This window comes from Pantherophis guttatus, chromosome 4, assembly GCF_059756535.1.
Source record: "Pantherophis guttatus breed Tessera chromosome 4, ASM5975653v1, whole genome shotgun sequence".
Lineage (NCBI taxonomy): Eukaryota > Metazoa > Chordata > Lepidosauria > Squamata > Colubridae > Pantherophis > Pantherophis guttatus.
Window position 1 is genome coordinate 54,863,619 of NC_142066.1, and position 19,775 is coordinate 54,883,393.

Here is a 19,775-nt window from a genome sequence, read left to right on the forward strand (position 1 = left end):
TATGTGTGGATGAGACAGCCTTGGGACTTTATAATGAGACTAAGAGCATCCTTGGTCTCCTTTCTTTAAATCTGGGTATGTAAATAGCATTTTTGGATGGAGCTAGTCAAAAGAAGCAGCTTTGGCAGCCTTTTCTATGTGATACCTTCTCCTGTGCTATTATTCCCATATGCTCCAGTCAACCATTGCTTACATATTCACCTAAACATCTGTGTAAATTGTTCATCAGTTAAACCAAAGGTGATCTTTGAAATTAACTGACCGTTCATTTGTTGACAAATCCCAAGTATCGCCATCCTGTTTCAAGTTAACATCTTTATAAAGTTTTAATCTTCCGTATCTCCAACTTAATCCTCTGGACATGCTAGCTAGAAATCCTAGGAGCTGCAGTTCCAACATGTTTGGAAGCTATTTGGAATGTACTAGGTTAGGGAAAACTGGCTTACAAACTATAACTCCTATGTCCTATGTAGCATAGGAGAGTGCATCAATAAAGAGAGTGCATTAATAAAGAGCACAAAACACAAGAAAATTCACATTTCATTCATTTCTGTGGTAAGTCCTAACTTCATAGGACCGCTTCAGTGAACTGATGTTATTTAAGACGAAGGAAGAAGTAGCCCTGTTTAGCTAACTGAGAAAAATATTTGAATACAAACTTGAATCAAGAATATTTTTTTAAATGCTTAATATTTTTTTCTAATAACTTATTCCTCATTATTATTTTTGTATAACAAAAAATACCCCTGAAAGAGAAATTTGTCTAAAATGTATCTAAAATATCTAAAATATTAATTTGTTCAATTAATATTTCTGATGATGCCTCCAATGAGATTCAGTCTTTTATAATTGATCAATATTTATGCCAATTTTTAAAATGTTTAAGTGGCACTCACAAAATTTTTAACACCAACATACAAATGAGAAACCAATACAAATAAGATGACAATTAGTCTTCATAATGATTTGTCTTCCTCAAATGAACATATGGATCAGACAAATCAAAAACTGCCCTGAAATACAATTATGGAAAGAAGATTATGGAACAGAATTTTAATGCAGAACTAAGTTGTTCACAAACATAAACAAGTGACCAGGCTGGAAATAATAATTGTATTGGAATAGGTCAGCGAAGTGCACGACTTCTAGTTCTCAGAAAAGACCAAATACAGAAATTCAGGATCTCTACTAATGTGTTTGCTCACATATGTGGAATGTGTACAAAGAGGAAGAATGTGTACAAGGAAGAAAGGAAGGAGGGAGGGAGGGAAGGAGGGAGGGAGGGAGGGAGGGAGGGAGGAAGGAAGGCAGGCAGGCAGGCAGGCAGGCAGGAAGAAAGGAAGGAAGGAAGGAAGGAAGGAAGGAAGGAAGGAAGGAAGGAAGGGGCAAGCAAGCAAGTAAGAAATGCAATGATTAAACTGCTGGACAGAGTTACCCAAGTACTAATTCTTCCTTGACCGCAGAGGCCAGCTGGGTGATCTTGGGCCAGTCACCGTCTTGTGAGAACCAAAGAGCGGCAAGCCAAACTAATTACCATTGCACACTAGTCACATCGTACATTGATGAACTTCCAGCTGATGTCGTGGCGAGATCAGACGTGAGGAGTGGGTCTCCGCGCTCCCGCACTGAGTTGTCCCTGTTAGAGGGCTCCGAAAGGAGCTAAAGCCACCCTGTACGAGTGGTGAAGAAGGGCGCCCTGCAGGTCGTGAAGAACCGCAACTCTCTTCTTGACCCAGGACTTCTTCCCTCTCATCCATGACAAGAGGCAACCATCATGGCTGCTGTGAAGCTGGGACAGCTGTGGCAACAAAGAAAGTGCAGGAGCGGTGTAGATGGACAGTGACTGGAGCTGGGTGAGAAGATTCCTTTTTTATTTAGACCCCAACTTTAAAAGGAAAAAAGAGAAAAGTCCAGAAAAAGAGGCTCTTAGAACTGTTTGTTAAAGCAGCGAAAAACTAAGGGGAGAAGAACTAAAGATTTTTTAAAAACATAGAAAACTGGGCTTTCAAACTGGGTAAGCGTTGTTTTGGAAAGGCATCTTAAAATGCTGGAACTATCTACTTGAATAATTGACTTTGCTTCTACAAATTGAATTAAGATTGGATTAAATAATTTTGCATTTGAAATAAGACTGAAACCTAAGCTGAGGGTGCCACCTACTGATGAATGGAAAATATACCATACCCCTACAAACCTGGGAAAGTTTCTGATAAGAGAAATAAATAATACTCATCTGGAGGACTGTGGTGATACCTACTGTTCTATAATTATCTACTTTATGATTACTGGAGACTTAACTGTGGGAATAAGGAAGACTCTTAAGCAAAGTTAAGTGAATTCTGATTTTTGGAAAGCTTCCTGGACTATCTAAATGGAACTCATTGAATAATCCTGAAATAGAAAGAACTAAGAGCATTGTATTTTCTGAGGAGCAACATTAGACTTGAATATATAGTTTTTGGACTATTGAGTAAGAGAGGGACTTACTAGTAACAGGAATATTCTTGTAGACACATTGACTCCCTTTCACTAAAATATCAGAATGGCTTTTCAACAAGAAACTGGGCACTGCACTAAACTTCAGAAATAATTGCCAAACCACTACCACAATACATGTTCTCTCTGAATCTCAAGTTTCCTACCTATGTCATTTCCTACTGAGAAAATGATATTATACATGTTAGAAATAAACCTACCTAATGGGTTACTAATATAATTAAATTGTTTTCAATACTGTACTTGGGAAAATGTTATATATAAAAATTCCTACTTTTAATGGCTACCGCAGAGATTCCTTTCCCTATATAACTCCCATGTCTCCCTTCCTGGACATTCTCCCTACTTCTTGACATCATACTGATCCTGCTTCTCTTATGATCATGTGGAAACTGTACAAAAATGAAATATAATATTCAAAAGGAACAGCTGGATGCACCCCACCACCACGACTCAATTTGCATGCATTCCATTGATTTAATGAATTCAACATAACTGACAGTGTTTCAGTTAATCCAGTTGGTATCAACACAGGCAGCTACCATTCTTCATTAATATCTTTGCAGAATTAAAATAATAGTTTAAAAAACTGAAGAGTATAGGGCTACACAGGATCAATGTCTCTGTTAAGGGTTTCCATTTTGGACTCTCAGCTATTAGGGGAAACTGGGACAGCCTGAGGGCTGGTATCATCATCACAACCCAAAAAACAAGGAATATTCCTCCTTAACACGGAATTATTCCTATGCATATATGTTCTACAAGCAGTACTTATATTTATCTATAAAAATGTTAAACATGTTTGGCTCATTCCTGTTCAGGGTGAACCATTCACTAAGCACTCCATTTATTCTCATGCATCCAAAAATCATTTATCACTTTTGTAACATTGAGTAACTATCCTTTAACTCAACATTGATGTAAAACATTCTCTAATTTAAGTCTATTCCTTTTTATCATATATTTTCCCAAAATCAACTAACATAAAATCAACTTCATATTCATACATTTTCAGTGACCAGCTGGATAGCAACAACCTGGTTTGCATACCTCCTACTTAGCTTAAAGCTGTGCTGCACTTCCTAAATACTGCTAATTGTTACCTCCATATGAGCAGACATAAGCTTAAATCACAAATTTGGACAAACAGATTTTTTTCTCACATACTTTCCAGTCACCATTCTCATTCATTATTAAGGTTGTGAATAACCATTTCTGCACTCTTATGTCTCATCCCAGCAAATAGATTCATTTATGTCCCATAGTAGAATATATTTTTCTATACTGGTTTGCATTCATTCATAACATTACACAATTTCTCCCGAGACTAATTTTCTTGTCCTTTCATTATCACCCTTCACTGCAATGTTCACACTTACCAGTTTTCATACGCACCCACAACAAACGAGATGATATCAATTCATAGTTTCTGAAATATAATAATTCGTAATTATATATAGAATTACACTTCACCAATCCTGCCCCACAGGATCAGACTACCTTCATTCAGTCTTATTATATCCATCCTTTTCTTTTGGTTTCAAAAACACACACCACATTCATTTTTTAAAATTACATTTCGTTCATGAGTTCATACTTTTCACTGTCTTCACATTCCAAGTTGCAATTTTCCATATGCCATGGCATTCACCAGGTGGGTCTAAGAATATTGACCTCTGTCACCCATCATGGCTCTGATCAATGGAGGCTTTTCACGTAACAGCATTTAAATAGAGAAGGTGTACAGTAGACTGGATTACCAGCCTAATTTTATCTATGCTACTGCAGCTTTCGCTACTAACAGTAGTGAGAGTACCGGACAGTTTTGCTTCAGTGTTATCCTAAACACGTCATGTTTATTGTATGCAAGCTAGTATCTCTACTCTACAAATGGTAACATATGATGCTCCATTTCATTTTGTAAATCATCACTTGCCTCTCTTTCCTTCATAACAATACCTATATAATCTTCTGCCAATCTGCCAATCTTGCCTTTGTTATAGCAGAAAAGTACAAAATTTCAGTGCCATAAAAACTATAAATCCAATATCTTAAAGAGGAAGTTACATATGTTTATCTTCTTAGGATCTTAAAATGCTCAAATTCTTATTCCAATATGAAGATTAACCTCTGATTTGTAGCTTCCTTTCTCCAAACCAAACCACAAGTAGCAGATTTGTAAAGTGGCTGGATCCCAAAAATAGATGTTTGCACATAAATCAAAGCAGCTCTTACAGCAAATACCTTGACCCAGCCTCAGAAAACACCTCTCTCATTTTTCCAGGAACACACACATCTGCATTTAAGAAAAGGAAAAAAGGCAAAATAGGAAAGGAACTCTTTCATAACTTGTTTGTTCTTTCTCCAATTTTTTAGAGGTTGATAGCCAACTCCTTTTACAGTAATTTGTTTTAATAAAGAATTCTTTTAAATAGGGTCAGTTCAAGGACGACTGATAATCAGTCATAGCCATTCTGGAGACATTAATTGAAGTCCAGTATCTACAAAGCAAAAACATAGTTTTAAAATTCCTTTTTCATGAAAATTCCTTTTCATATAGATATGCAACTTGCTGGCTGCAACCTGATTTAAAAGGCATCCTGGCACATGATTCCTTGTTGGAATTAATCATCTGATTGCTGGCATTTGACATTTTTGTGGATTCTTGTTGTGAAATTCTAACCTCTGAACTGGCTAATAATTAAGACAGATCTAGCTCTTGGAACTCTGAACTGGATTCTCACTGTTCCTCAGTGTTCCTGTTAAAAGCAAAACCATTCAGGCCAGCTTCTTTAAAGATTCTGTTTTGTAAACTGCTAATTTCCATAATGACCATCTATGACTGTATAATTGAAACCAGAAGCAGGACACTACCATTGAACCCCATCTTGGAAGAAGGAAAGGCAAACCAGTTACTTTAATCCAAAAAGACCCCTATTTAGGTTTGTCCTTTAACTGAAGTCACTAGGAATCAAGTTCAATTTAGAGGAGACATCGCTATTTATTAGCATAATCCTATGAAAAAGCTAATTTTCAGACTTCCGGTCACCTTTGGATAACAACTCATGGTACAATTAAGACTTAAATTCATATTATTAATGCATTAGCAATGGCATTAATTTTGATCAAGAGCATGGCACCATTTGCAAGTTTGTTTTGTGTGTGTGTGTGTGTGTGTGTGTGTGTGTGTGTGTGTGTTTTGTTTTTCAGGTATCTTTGCCTAAAACAGCATTCTCCAATCTGGAGCCCTCCATCACCTTCTTGGCCATGCTGCCTGATCATTTTGGGAGTTCCAAATCCAGTACCTCTAGTAGGCCCTGGGTTGGTTTCCTTTCTTGATTCTCCATGATTGATGCTTTATCTTCCCACTCTTTTATTGGTGGGAAAAGTCACATTCCCTAAATGATGTGTATTACATTCTAAAAGTTGAATAGGGATTTCTAACAATTAAGAAAACATCTAGTATAATTAATTGCCAGTGCAAAAAAAAAAATCAGCTAATTATGCTAAACTATCAGCAAGCCACCACAGTGAAAGGAACTCTCACTAATTCACAATTCTTTCTGCAGGCACTGCAAGATTTTCTTGTTTGATTGGTCTAATAATCAAAATTAACTAGACTAGGAAGATGATAGATTGACAGACAGAACGAGCAGTGACACAACCCATTAATATCTATATGATATATGTACATATGATATTGGAAATCAGGCAGTGTATTCAAGCCAGGCTCCAAACTTTCTTCGTTTTCTTATCTTTGCAATAAGTCCTATTCTTATTTAAGTCAAATTTCCCTGAGGTTTTCAAAGACCCTACTTTGAAATCTTTTCTTTCTTCAGAAGAGATTAATCTAACTGGCTTTTAATCTCCCTTCTAAAATTATTTTAGTTTCAAAGATGCTGCAAAACAAAGCCCAGAAGACGCTTCTAAAACTCTTGCAAAATTGAAGCCAAGCTATTTATAATCTTTTACTTATTTTGCACACTAAAAATATAACGCAAAATGCTTCCATAGTTTCAACCACTGCCTGGATACAGCTTTTATGACAGCAGGGGCTACATCATACCTTATTTTTGCATTGCTACAAAATTTAAATCAATATATAGATATATACTGCTGGCAGACTCATGTAAGAAGTTAAGAATTTTTTTAGATGGTAAACACTGATTACAGCAATGCCCCCCCCACCTTTTGGGCAGCAGGAACCGATTCCATGGAGAAAGGTTTTCCGCAGACCAGAGGGGGCATAGTTTCGCGTGATGCCTGCATCCCATGGATGGGGCTTCGCTTGTTTGCACAGCCCAGTTTCTGGCATGACGTGGGCCAGGGCCTGTTCATAGACCGTGGGTTGGGGACCCTTGGATTAGAGTATTCAAGGATCTGATGACAAGATTTATCACACACCAGCAAGAAAATATGCATTTCTATCTCCAACAGTTTATGATATTTTGTGGTCATTTATATATTCCTTATAAAATAATCAGAAATATACATGTTCAAGAGTGTGTAGGTCTGACTATATTTTGAAAACTTGACTACATCAAGGTCGAAATAGATGTCAAGGGAATAGATTCCCTATTTACAAACTGTCCACCACCCTACGAGTGATGAATAATGAAACTGCCCCTTAGAACCCTGCTAGCTCCCACACTTCTACTTATCTATGAGTACCATTTCAATTTTTAAAAATGCCTTTGAAGTTCCAAGAGACCATGAAGGTTCCTCTTGTAAATTAAAATTATGGTATATGCTTGTGCATATGCTTGCATCTATCTCATTTGTTTACTGAATGTCAGGTAGGGAAAGAGCTGGCCTGTTTGAAAGGATACATCTGTACCATATGGGCACTTTGATCTCCATATAAGGGACTTAGCTCTAGAAACACTGGCACTTATCTCTTACAGGAGGAAGACAGAGAATCAAGGCAAATGTTAAGATTAAAATGAAACCTTGGTCTCACAGTAGAAATAAATTGAAGGCAATTGCATCTTGTTTCAGGCCTCTGCTAACCGTAATTGGGGATCACAGAGTAAAGTGATTCCCTTAGAGGATGTTCATGTTTGACCTTTTTTTCCACGTTTCTTTCAAAACTCTCCTCAGTGTTGTTAAAGCTGCCTCCAAATAGCACCGTCTTTGTGCTGATTGCTGTATGTTTTCTACAGTTAAGTGAAGGCAATATAACTGCTACTCTTGACCCAAAAGCAAATGATTTCTTTCCACTCCACCTACCCACCATCTTTCTGAATAATGATTGCCTCCCACAGGGCTGTTTAAAGTTAGGTAAATGAACAGAGGTCAAATATTGTGTGGGTAGTAGGAGACAATTCAACTGGGAAAAGGCTATAGGATTAGTTTCAATAGTGGAAGGTCAAGTTGAGCCCAACAATGGTTGCTATAGTCAAAAATGCTAAATATATTTTTAAACGAAGCTATTAAAAAAAAAACACAGAGAGAAAAATAAAAGAAAAGTGCATGCTTGAATTGACTAAAAAGCCAGGTCAATATAAGTACAACTGTTAATATAAATGTTTCTTGGTGAAAGATAAATGTAACTAAAGGGGCCAAAACACTAAGTAAAGTTAAGGGCAAAGCAGCATTGTAAATAATTTTTTAAAAAAAATCTCAGACACTTTTATCCAAACTTTCCTGCCAATTAAAACCCATTGTTTCTAGTATTTCCAGAGCTTTTATTGAAAAGGGTGGAATCTTGAGCTGAGACAGAAAATCTGATCCTACACTTCTTTTTATTCTCAGGATCTGCAACCCATGTTAATTCTATTAAAAGTAAAACACTTTTAGTGGTTTCTTCCCACTCCCCTTTGGTTGATTGGGATGCACTACCAACCTAATGGACCACCAACATCCCCCTTATGAACATTGAAAAATGTGTGTTTAACGCAGCTTTCATTTAATGCTGCATTTCTAAGATGGCTAGTTCAGCTGGAAGCATGGGGAAATCTTTGAAAAGGATACTGGTTATTGCACTTCTTATATACTGCAATAGAAATATTATAAAATATGACAATATAAATATGACTTTTGGATTTCATAAGTTGAAGTCCCAGCAGGAGTCTCTTGTATGTCTTTGCAGGAGACTTTCTAGAAAGCTATACATTCTAGAACTTTTAAAAGCTAGGAAATTTTCTTCCTTTAAAAATGAAGGTCTTATTAAAATAAAAATGTGCTTGATAACCTGAGAAGAGATATGAAAAACAGTTTAGCATTGTAATATTTTCAACAATCAACCTCAGCTATTGTTGAATTAGATTTGTACATGGAAATGTTTGGGACAAAGTGTCTGTCCTTTAAAAAAATATGTATCTCAAAATAAACCCCCTCCCCCCATTTTGAATATTTTTATCTACATTGTTCTACCTCCTTTTCTCCATCCCCTGTCATTCAGTGCTATTTTGCCTCCTGCTTTGCTCTGTGATTACAGCAAATCAGGGCTCATCTAATAAGCCATACAACTCATGCTTTGCAGTCAATCACATCTGCATCATTTAATGGCTTGGTTTACACAGGGCTGTATGTTCTTATTTCACCATTTTGTTCAGAACAGTCCATAAAGCATTGCCAGAATGGGCCATGTCTCACATCATATTATAAAGCATCCTCTTGTACTTTTTTGGGTGGGGGACACACTAGTACTAAAATAGGCTTTTAATGTAATATAATGAAAGTAGAAGATAACCCTTTGAGTTGACAATACTATGAAATACACCAAGGACTCAGAATTTTTTTCAGTTCTTGAAAAACCAAAGCCTTTCATGGGCAAATAGCTTTGTAAGGTCTCTGATTTAGTGAAAACTAAGATAATTTTTTTTAAAGTCTAAAACTTTGTAACTTTCTATGTCAATAGAGCAGTACATTCTACTTGATATATTTCAGTTTCTTTCCTGATTTCTAGTTTAGGACATAGCAGTAACTTTCATTTGAAAAAAATCCACATCCTAGTTTTGATTCTGTCAACCTTATAGTGGACTTAAGTCACACTTGATGATGATGATGACGATGACGATGATAGGATGTTATCCATTCAATCATGTCCAACTCTTGGCAATTCTATGAGCCAGATTTCTCCATCACTTTTTCACCAGAAATTTTAAGCATGAGAGAGTGACTGTATTATAAATACTATATAACTTCCATTTTGCAAGTAAAGGCATGTATCCTGACAGGCATGCACAATACTTTTTTCTTTTAAAAAAAGAACTGATGATATACGGAGCAGGTTCCTCATCCCTCTGTGCATGACAACTTCTGGAACCCCTTGCTTTCTGTTCAGGTGTGACAATTATTGGATTTGCAGCTTGCTGTGTTATTCATGTATTAACATGTATAATCATGTATTAACATTAATACATGTAATAATACATGTATTAATCATGTATTGCAGGGGTGTCAAACTCAAGGTCCACTGGCCAGATCCGACCCACAGGGTGCTTAGATATGGCCTATGCGGCTGCCCCGGAAACAGCAAATGACTGGCCCGCAGTGACTCTGCCAGCGAAAACTGGGCACTGGGGGGGTCACACACACCCCTCCCCGGGCTCCATTTTCACTGGCAGAGGGCTAGAAAAACAAAATAAAAACAAAACAAAAGGAGAAATGTTTTCCCTTTTGCATTTGAACATGCAAGAAGGGACAGGAAAGGAGAAAGGAAAAGAGGAAAGACAAAGAAAAAGAAAAAATAAGGAAAGATGGGAAGAGAGCAAGGAAGGAAAAATAAGGTAAGAGGGGAAGAAAGAAGAAAGGAGAATGAAGAGGGAAGGAAGAAGAAGAAAAGGAAGGGAGGGAGGGAGGGGGATTATAATGAAAGTGAGGGAGGGTCTGAGGGAAGTCCTGCCTTAGCACTTGGCCACCACAGGTGCCCCCGACACGAGTGATGTAGAGCTGGCCACACCCACCCCGGCCATGGCCATGCCCACCCCGGCCATGCCCACTCCCAACCCCCCCGACAGGGTCCTGTCTTCAGAGTAGGCATTCAGAAAGGACAATGTTATGGCTTGCCTTCTTCCTGAATGTTTTGATAAATGGTTTTAGGTCTTGTTACCAATTCTAGCTATTAAAGTTCCTGGCAGTGTTTAAAAAGCTCCTTAACCATACAGATGTTCTTTATGGTACATCTGTAGGGCATGGGAAAAAAGGAGGATTTGTTTCCAGCCCAGACAAACTAAATTTCTTTAGGTACACTGATACTATTTTTGAGAGCCAATACATTAAATGGTTTACTGAGATGCAGCTGAAGACAAGCATCAGGACGACAGCGATGTCTGTGTGACTCACTCCTAAATACAGAAGTGCCCACTAAGCTCCACTGTGCTGCTGTTTATAATCAAAATGTTTGAGGTTCTGTGCAGTGAAATGTTTCAGAAGGGTGGGAAGGAAAGGTGAGCTCAAATAGTATAAAATCACAGCTTGTGGGCATAATGTAGACAAACTTTCAAAAATGTACTCAAATACAAGACAGCAACTTAAAAACCCTGCCCTGCCCAAGAACTCAATACTTGATTTGTGTATCTTAAGCAGCAGAGGACAAGGAATGGGTTGTTTTGATTTTCAAAAGATTGCAGCATTGAAAAGTTTAAGAAGGGTGGGGACAAATTCCAGGGAAGACTTTGCGTACCTAAGAGCTGAAAGGCACTTTTTGAAAATGCAGACTTGCCTTAATGATTTGATTTATGGATATATGCAAACTTCGTAATGATCTCATTTTTAATTGTGACACTCAATATGTCTTGGGCAAAGAGCACAAACTGTACAAGAACTTCCTAAAGGACAACAGGGTTTTTTTTTTGTTTTTTTTTAAATGTATATCAGAAGATCAAGACAAGTTTGCCATAGTCGCTGACCAGAAATAGAAATCCAGACATACATCTTTCCACTGATAATCTACATGTTTCTGTATCTGACAGGGTGTACCTGAAAGGGTGAGCTCTATTCTTATGACTATTCCACTGCCATTCTCATTTTGACCATACATTCAGCAACTCTGTTCAAAACACCCACATCTCAAATCTCATTCCTCAATCGAACAGTATTTATAGCAGTTACGAACAGCTCTTGACAATAGTCCAAACTGTAACATTTGAAAATAGCATCCACTTTTCTTCACAGACTCCTCCTGCTCTGCTTCTTCATGGGCTCATGGTTTCCATATAATCACTGGATATTTTTTTTAGTCATATGCTTTATCTCATAACCTTCATGAGAATTTGATTCAGTCAGTACCAGGATAAATTTCTAACACAAATGTGTAGTAATAATTCCAATTTGAGAAAGAATTAAGAACTACCACAAGCACTTAATCATTCACTTAAGTGATCAGATTAATTGAAAAATGTAGCTGAAGACACAAGGGAATGACTGATAGCTCTTGTCTACAAAGAATTACTCTAAGTTTATCACTTCTGCTCAGCGAGTATAATTTGTCAAAATCATAAATCACTTTAAGGATGCAAAAATTATCAAAATTATAAACCAAGTATGAAGATTCTCAGATCTTGCCTTCTTACAAGTTTCCAACAGGAGCATACTGTATATCTCTACTGTGTTACCATGGAACCAAATCAAACAGGTTTCTAATGTAGCAGAAGGGAAATCCTATTTTCTTAATGTCTCGACTGCTAAATTCCCTCATGCATCTGAGAACTTTCCTTATGTTTCTGAAGATGTAGAAATGTTATACACAAAATAACTTTTGGTTGCTGTTCATATTTATGTTACAGAATAGGAGAACTGCTGTTAGATTTCATTTTCAAAACCATATTCAGACATTATTGTTAGATGTTTTCCTTTTAAACAAAGTTCTGAAATGAAAAAATATTGTTGCTGGATTTTTTTTTAAACTTTCATTTTTACTCTTATGTTTTAATTACAATAAAAAGAGAAAAATTACAGATTAGGGCTAAAAAAATAGATTTAAACCGCTGCATTCAAAGGATGCAGCTATGTAAATTCTGAACAGGTTAATGACAGCCTAATCTTTATATCAGAGATGACTGTTCTGGATTTGACATCATTTATGTTCACATAGTGCTAACAAACAGGAATATTCCCTCAGGGTAAAGCTAACTGGGTCAGCTGTACCATGCAAACATGACCAATGGGAAGCCTCTACTAGAATGATGAGTGAGAACTCATCAAATATCCAGTTGGGCAATCTCCTAATTTTGAATGATGGGCCACAGAGATTTCAAAAAGAATCTTGCTGGAATTGATCCACACTACTATGAATACCCTCTCTGGACTGGCAGAGATAGCCTCTAAGATATGTTGGATATCATCCAAGTTGTCCTAATTGACTTCAGCATTCAATCAAAGAGTTCCTCACTTTTTAAGAGTAAGATCTTATGGTCAGTATGATCTCCAGAACTTCCTTGTGACATGATAAAATTTGAGAACCTGATTCTGTTGCTGGGTTTATTAGCTGGAAGTGTGAAAATGCAATGAAGTTATTTTAACATGGATCACCAATGTCAAATTATAAGGACCCCAAACTCTGATCAAAATAGAAAAAACTGCAGGATGTGGGTAGTTCCCAGATGAGAGAAAGGAGCATCCTAACTGATATAATTGGTGATTATTTCTGACTTAGCTTTAGAACAGGCAAATTTATTTATTTTTCCAAGGGACTGAGTAAAATGAAATGAAATGACAGAAGACAAATTAGTTGAACTTCAACAGCAAAATATTGTGTACCACTGAATATGGACTCATCCTTAAAATGAATCAGGGTGAAAGATCCTTTTCAATTTAGAAGATGCATTTGAATTTTTTTTTTCAATTTATATACCGCCCTTCTCCCTAAGGACTTTTGTGCTTTGTCTAGGTAATTGGGGACATCATCAGTGGGTTGGTCTAAAGAGTTTAGAGCTTTAAATTTCTTAAAATCTTTGTGTGTGTGTAAGGGATAGGGACCAAACTTGTTGCCTTAGTGCAAACTTGAAGAGGTTATAATACTCATTTGGCCTTTTAAATCCCTGTAAAATGGAGAAAAATCACCCTCATTTTGAGGAAGTCTGCACCATTTTGCTCAATTTAAAATATTTTTTCAAACCTCAAAAAAAAAAAAAAAAGGGAGGGGGGAAGGCCTTCCCAATTTTGACCTACCCATTCTGAGAGCTTTCAGGGTCCCAAATTGGACGTGTGGGTTGCCCAGTCTTGTTTAAACTTTTGCCAGAGAATTATTATTACACCATTTTAACATGACCGCACCTGCCAGGAACATTCACCCATCATAATAAAATTGTGAAGGGATTTTCACCTTTATAAAAAAGTGCAAGTCAGATTTCACACTACTACAACATTTGAATATTTTTATACAATAGTTAATTTTATATTTCAGGAATTCGAGGCACTGTGTATAGTATTTTCTCCTCTAAATTTATTCTCACAATAATGGGAGGTGGATTGAGTAGAGCTGTGGCTGTATTCAAACAGTTCGTTTCAAGGTTAACTCAGTCTAACAAGATGCTAGTACCAAGGTGACCTGAGCAGTTTTCAAAAGGATAAGCAGAGATGGACTTGGCTGGGTAAGTTTGAGCCTCCCCCCAAATGCTAGACCTATAACTTGAACTGGAAAGTTTTTTTAAAAAAAATCTCAGAAGATGCACTTCAATATTGTTGCCAAGAAAAATATATGGACCTGACCATGAAATCATTAGGAATCAAGATAGAGCTGACATTATTAGTTGAGAGTTTGAAATGTTGTGTGAACTTTACTGGATGATGGTTCAGCATGTAGTGTGAATAACGTAAATGACCTCACAGACGCTGGTGGCTTAGGTGGATGTGAATTTGACTCTTCCTGAAGTACCAAGCATTTGAATTACATATAAATTGTAATAGCTGAAAATAACCTTCTGAATGTGCCCAGGATTTTGAGTTTTGGTATATGTAAAGTAAGAATATAGACAAGAAATTTGGAATTATAACCATTATTTGACCTTTAATTCCTAACTGTCCTTACAGATTCATTGCATGTTTATAAAACTAGTGAATGACTCACTGAGAAAGTTAGCACCATAGCTTTATAATAAGCATGATAAGACCTATGTCTCAAGAAACTATGACTCATTCAACAAATGTTAAGATCAGGCCAGTTTCTATGTTGATCTACCTCAGGAAGGCAATAAAAGGGATAGTAAAAACTCAATTCTGGAATTTCATAAACAGCAAGGATTACCTGGATTTTTTTTATTACAGCTTCTAATTACAATTAAGAAGCAGAGATGCTGAGGTAAATCTGGTAGATAAAAAAGAGGCTAAGGGAATCTTGGGTATTCTTTTGATTGCCAGAGCAGCCATTCAGATATACTAGACTAGGTCTTCTGTCATCCTTAGCTAGCATAATTCTGCTTTTTTTAAAGATTATCGCAGAAGCAGCTGATTAAAAAAGCCTTCCCTAGCTCAATGCCTCCAAATGCACTGCAATGATAGCTTCCAGAATTCCAAATTAATAGAGCCTCTGGCTGGGAATTATAGTTCCCAGAATTTGAAAATATTTGGAGCATATCTGAATGGGAAAGGGGCAGAGATTTGGTATATGATTTTACTATGCTTCTAAAGCTAGTCAACTCTCATAAAGATAGAGGTAATATGCATGTATACCTACAGACTTCTTGGCACCAGGGGTCAAAATGGTTTGCCACTAGTTTTTCTGAGGATGTGTTTCAATTTCCCAGTTTTAACATACAACCCATGCTACTACTCCCTGAAGGTCTCCTGTCCAAGTACTAAGTTAAATGCTAAGAGACAGTGGCTCTACTTTTAAAGTGCAACCTCCATATGATGACCCAGTGATTATTTGTTCCACATTTGGGATCAGATACTAGTGATGAAAGGCAGTTGTATGTAAGGTTGCTACATGGTTTGCTCAGAGACCCTTAGCTGCTGCCTCCAGGTGCAAAGAAATCTTTGAAAGCAATGAAGAAAAGATTGAAATAAATCTCAGTCGGGAGTCTCTTTCAATTTTATAAGCTAAGAGAAGTACGGCTGTCTTATTTTTTGCCTCAGGCAACAAAATGGATTAAGTAATTCCTGATAGGTAGATTTTACACATACACGGTTTAAAATAATATGCTCAATTTAAAAATTCTAGTGAAAACATTGTTAGCAGCAGAAATGAGTTAGAGCAACCCAAACGTTTCCTGGAAGAAGGTTCCCCTAATTTGCTTTTCTGAAAACAACAATATTTTTGATTAGGAATTTTCATAGCTTTGGTTTAATCCCAAAGAAGTCTCTGTCCAATTTTGCATATCTTAGTCAGTGGCGGCCATGTTAAAGATGGTATGTGACAAAACTCTTGTCTCATATTAGTAGACAAACTCTATAGGCTATTGTGAGCCAGACTGCTGAGAGTTTCAAATTAATCAAAAAAACTAGTTAGAAGACAATTAATTTGGTGCAGAATTGAAATTGTAGTCTTCTTTTTCAACTAGTGTCAATATATAAACTGTTCATTTAGTTTCAGTTACGTATGGATTTGTCCTCAAATGAAACATAGCCAGGTCCAACACAAACTGAATGTACTATCTCTTCCCAAATCAGAAATATTCCACTGAGCCACTCACTTGCCATTCTCAGCATGTTATTAAATACCCATTGCCTTATTGGTGTTTGATGGCATGATAAGAGTTTATTATCTGAGCAGGTTGGCTGTCTCTCAGTCCTAGCTGAATTTTGTCTGGGCTTTGAAGGTTTTAACCTGGTTAGCTCTTGGATAGGAAACATCCAGGGAATACCATGATTATATGCTAAAGGAAGAAAAAGTCAGCAGTTTGAGAATGACTGGATAGAGATTAACTCAGCCTTCTCTAATCAAGTATCCTCCAAGTGCAAACTGACATTTACAATATCTGGACAGTATCAGGTGGGAAAAATTAAGCTAATAGATTTCTGTGAAACCAATGGGGAAAATTTAAGCCAACTAAATCAATTCTTCCAGCAGGTGTGCAATTGAGTAAGGTAGAACTGAATATGTCCCAGAAGTTTACAATACATGTAATCCTCAATTTATGACACGTGAGACTGGAATTCCCATTGTGCCCAATTTTATGACTTTTTGCCAAAGCAAAAAACTATAGATATTAAGCAAATCACTGCAGAGAATAAGTGAAACAGTTGTTAAGCAAATCCAGCTTCCCTACCCCCACCCCTGAATTTGCTTGTTATAAGTCAGCAAATGGCTATAAAATGACTGGAATGCTGCAATTGTCACAAATACATGCCAGTTGCCCAGCACCTGAATTTTGATTACATAATTGTGAGGATGCTATGATAGTTGTAAATGCGAGGAGTGGTCATAAATCCCTTTTTTTTTAGCACTGTTGGGACTTTGACTGGTTACTAACTAAAGTTGAGAATTACCTAGTTTGTGTTAGCTGATGCGATTTATTTGTGTAGCAATGAACTAATGATTATTGAGGACTCTAAAGCATGTGTGGGTACATTTTATTCCCAGCCAAAGACAAGAATTTTTGGAAAGTTAAGAAATATCCCAAATATTACTGGGCAGTAACATCCATCTAACTGCTACAACTAATTTGTTCTATTGTGCCCTTGAAGGAGAACATATTTTACAATCTCTTCCAAAAATACTTGTTAATGTAGGAATACTGGAAATTCCCTCAAGACCTTGCTAACTAAACAGAACAGGAAAACAGAAGGCATTGATTTCATTAGTCCAATGATTTTTTTATACACTGAATCTGATACTGTACAACCCATAATTATTTACAAATGAATGCTAATGTAAAATGTCTACTGTTATAATTAGGTAAGTCAGCTGATTGTTTAAACCAAACTCCTGCCCACAAAAAACTTTTATTACGTACATCAATTGCAAAAAGAGGGGAAAATCTACACCAGTCCATAGACATTTCCCAGTAGAATCATTCTCTCTAAAGATTTTCAACAATCTGAGGATCTTTTCTAATCAAAAAGCTTATATGTTCCTATATTAAACATGATTAGACACAGATGAATTTATGAAATGTTGGGAGTCCATATGATAATTGTAGCAAGCCTTAGGGGTACGTGAACTTTAATTCATTGGAATGGCTTTAATTTCAAAGTGGCATACCAATTATGTTTCCACAATGTAGGACATATTCCCTTAGTTGGCACTCTCTACATGTTTTGGAATTAAAATTTTCAGCTAACACCAGGAGGGTGCCAGGATGAGAAAAGTTAGTTGGAAAACCAACATCTGATAATAAAGTTTTGTACTACCTAATTAAAATATCCTAAATTACTTGGAAAGACCATTTTCAGCTCAAAATACTTCCAACATATAAAGTAAATAATGCCCATCCCTTTGAACTCATTCAATTTTGGCCTCAGTTCAATTCAATGCCTTCCCCAGATCTCACAGTTCAAATCCAAAAATCTCTCACAATACTATACAAAAGTGTCCCAATGCAGAGAGCTTTTACAAAATGATTTGTTTAGGGTCAAAAATACTAAAGCAAATACTAATTCCAAATGGACCATTACACTCTTGGGCTCTCCAAGTATTTTTCACCCAGGAAACATGATTTATAGTCCATACAGAATAAAAATCTTTAACAGAATCTTGATCAAAACCACACTACTTTGACAGGAAAATCAAAAGTAAAGAAACAGTAACAAAAGCCCCACATTCAGGCTGACCAAGGGATTACATGAACCTTTTTATAATTTTGGGGGGGTCCTTTTAACTTAGAGAACCCAAATCATCCGAATAAAGGGGGTTGAGGGAATATTGAGAGGGAGGTGAAGGACTTTTAAGGATAAAAGAGAAATGGGCAAAAGAAAGAATCAGGAAAAAAGGGTAGAAAACCTGAGAACTGGGAGGAGAAAACCAAATGGGAAGATCAGCGGCTTGAGAGAAAAGAGACCGGGAATAAATGTAATAGAAAGAAAGGAGAAAATGAATGGAGTATCTACTGACATGGTTTTAACGGAAAACAGGAACTACATACATCCCCTTTTCGCCTATGCAAAAGTGTTGCTCGGGCATGATGCAAAAGCACACTTCTCTCACACCTGCTCACGAGTTCATGGAGAAGCAAAGAGGGGTTTCCGCCTCTCTCGCTTTGCAAAGTAAAATGGGTTTCTTCAAAAAGGAGGCGGAGGTAGCATGCAAGAAGCACCCGGATCCAGAGAAGTCAACCCTTGCGATCAACAGCGCCTTGTAGCTGAGCCGCGCTCCCCTTGACTCCTTACCTGGCCCGCTGCCGCTCAGCTGGGCACCGCTTGCAACATCTTCTCTTGTCCAGGCAAACAGGTAGAAACCTCCCAACTCGCGCCGGGGCAAAGAGCGGATGAAAACGCCGCGAGCTCGCCTCCTCGGACTTTAGGGGACGCGCACGCGCGCTATCCCGCCTCTTGAGGGTGTTTCTGATCCCTCGCCTCTCGTTGCTGTTGGAACGCCGGACTAGGCAACGTGCGGACCGCGACAGCTGCATCAATTAGTCCTAAAGGGGGGGAAATGTTTGCATGCATGCTGCATATATAAAGGTTGCTTTCATTCATCCGAGCAGGCTGTGAGAACGTCTGTTAGAATAACCCGACCAGGCGCAGAAAAAAGACATCCAAAATGATTGACAACTTGCCGCATATTCTGCAAAGTTTGGATGCTAATCTGGAGGGGGTGGGATGACTAACGACGTTAGTGAGGGTGTAACGCAAGTATATAAATGTATGAATGGGATGGATAAACAGAACGGACACACACACGCACACACACAGTCTGAAAAAAAATATATATGAGTCCAATTAAGTTGAGAGGTAGTTGATTCAGGATGGTTCAAAGAATACACATTTTTGTGCGTGTAGTGCTCATAATCACTCCACATCCAAAGCCTGACCTGCCATTGAACTGAATGAGATAATTACCTGAACCAATAGATTATGGGGTTAATAACTTGTTCTCCAAAGTTGTTTTGGTTGGGATTTTCCCTACCTCCCCAGATAGCTGCCTCCTTCAGTGCCATTGGAAGATTACTCGACACTGGTCTTGTGAAAGCTATATAGGAAAAGGAAGTGGTTGGGTTTGATAGGTTCAGTTGTTAATATTCAAACAAGATGCAACTTACTTAATAGGCTTGCCAAGAAGCTTTGAGCAAACATAATAGATCTATTTTCAGGAAGATCTTCAGGAAGATCTATTTAATGCATTCTTAAAAAGTTAAGGAAGTGCTTACTCTCTGTTTTGATTGATTCAGTTTGAATCAATCTTGACTCCTAGTAAGTGCCTAGACAAGTCTGGGTTTTTTTTTCTTTCCATTTTC

General features: G+C 37.3%; 1 protein-coding gene across 3 annotated transcripts in view; it reads right to left on the bottom strand.

Annotated features, from left to right (window-relative positions):
• Window positions 1-18,882, bottom strand: part of ZNF385C (zinc finger protein 385C) — a 198,128-nt gene extending 179,246 nt beyond the window's left edge. For 2 of the 3 annotated variants that reach the window (XM_087892209.1, XM_034415953.3), the window contains exon 1: window positions 18,709-18,798. The gene's annotated coding sequence lies outside the window, so the exon portion shown is untranslated. Of the gene's footprint in view, window positions 1-18,708 lie in introns of all 3 variants that reach the window. The other variant, XM_034415954.3, reaches the window with a different exon arrangement.
• Between the last annotated feature and the right edge of the window lie 893 nt (window positions 18,883-19,775).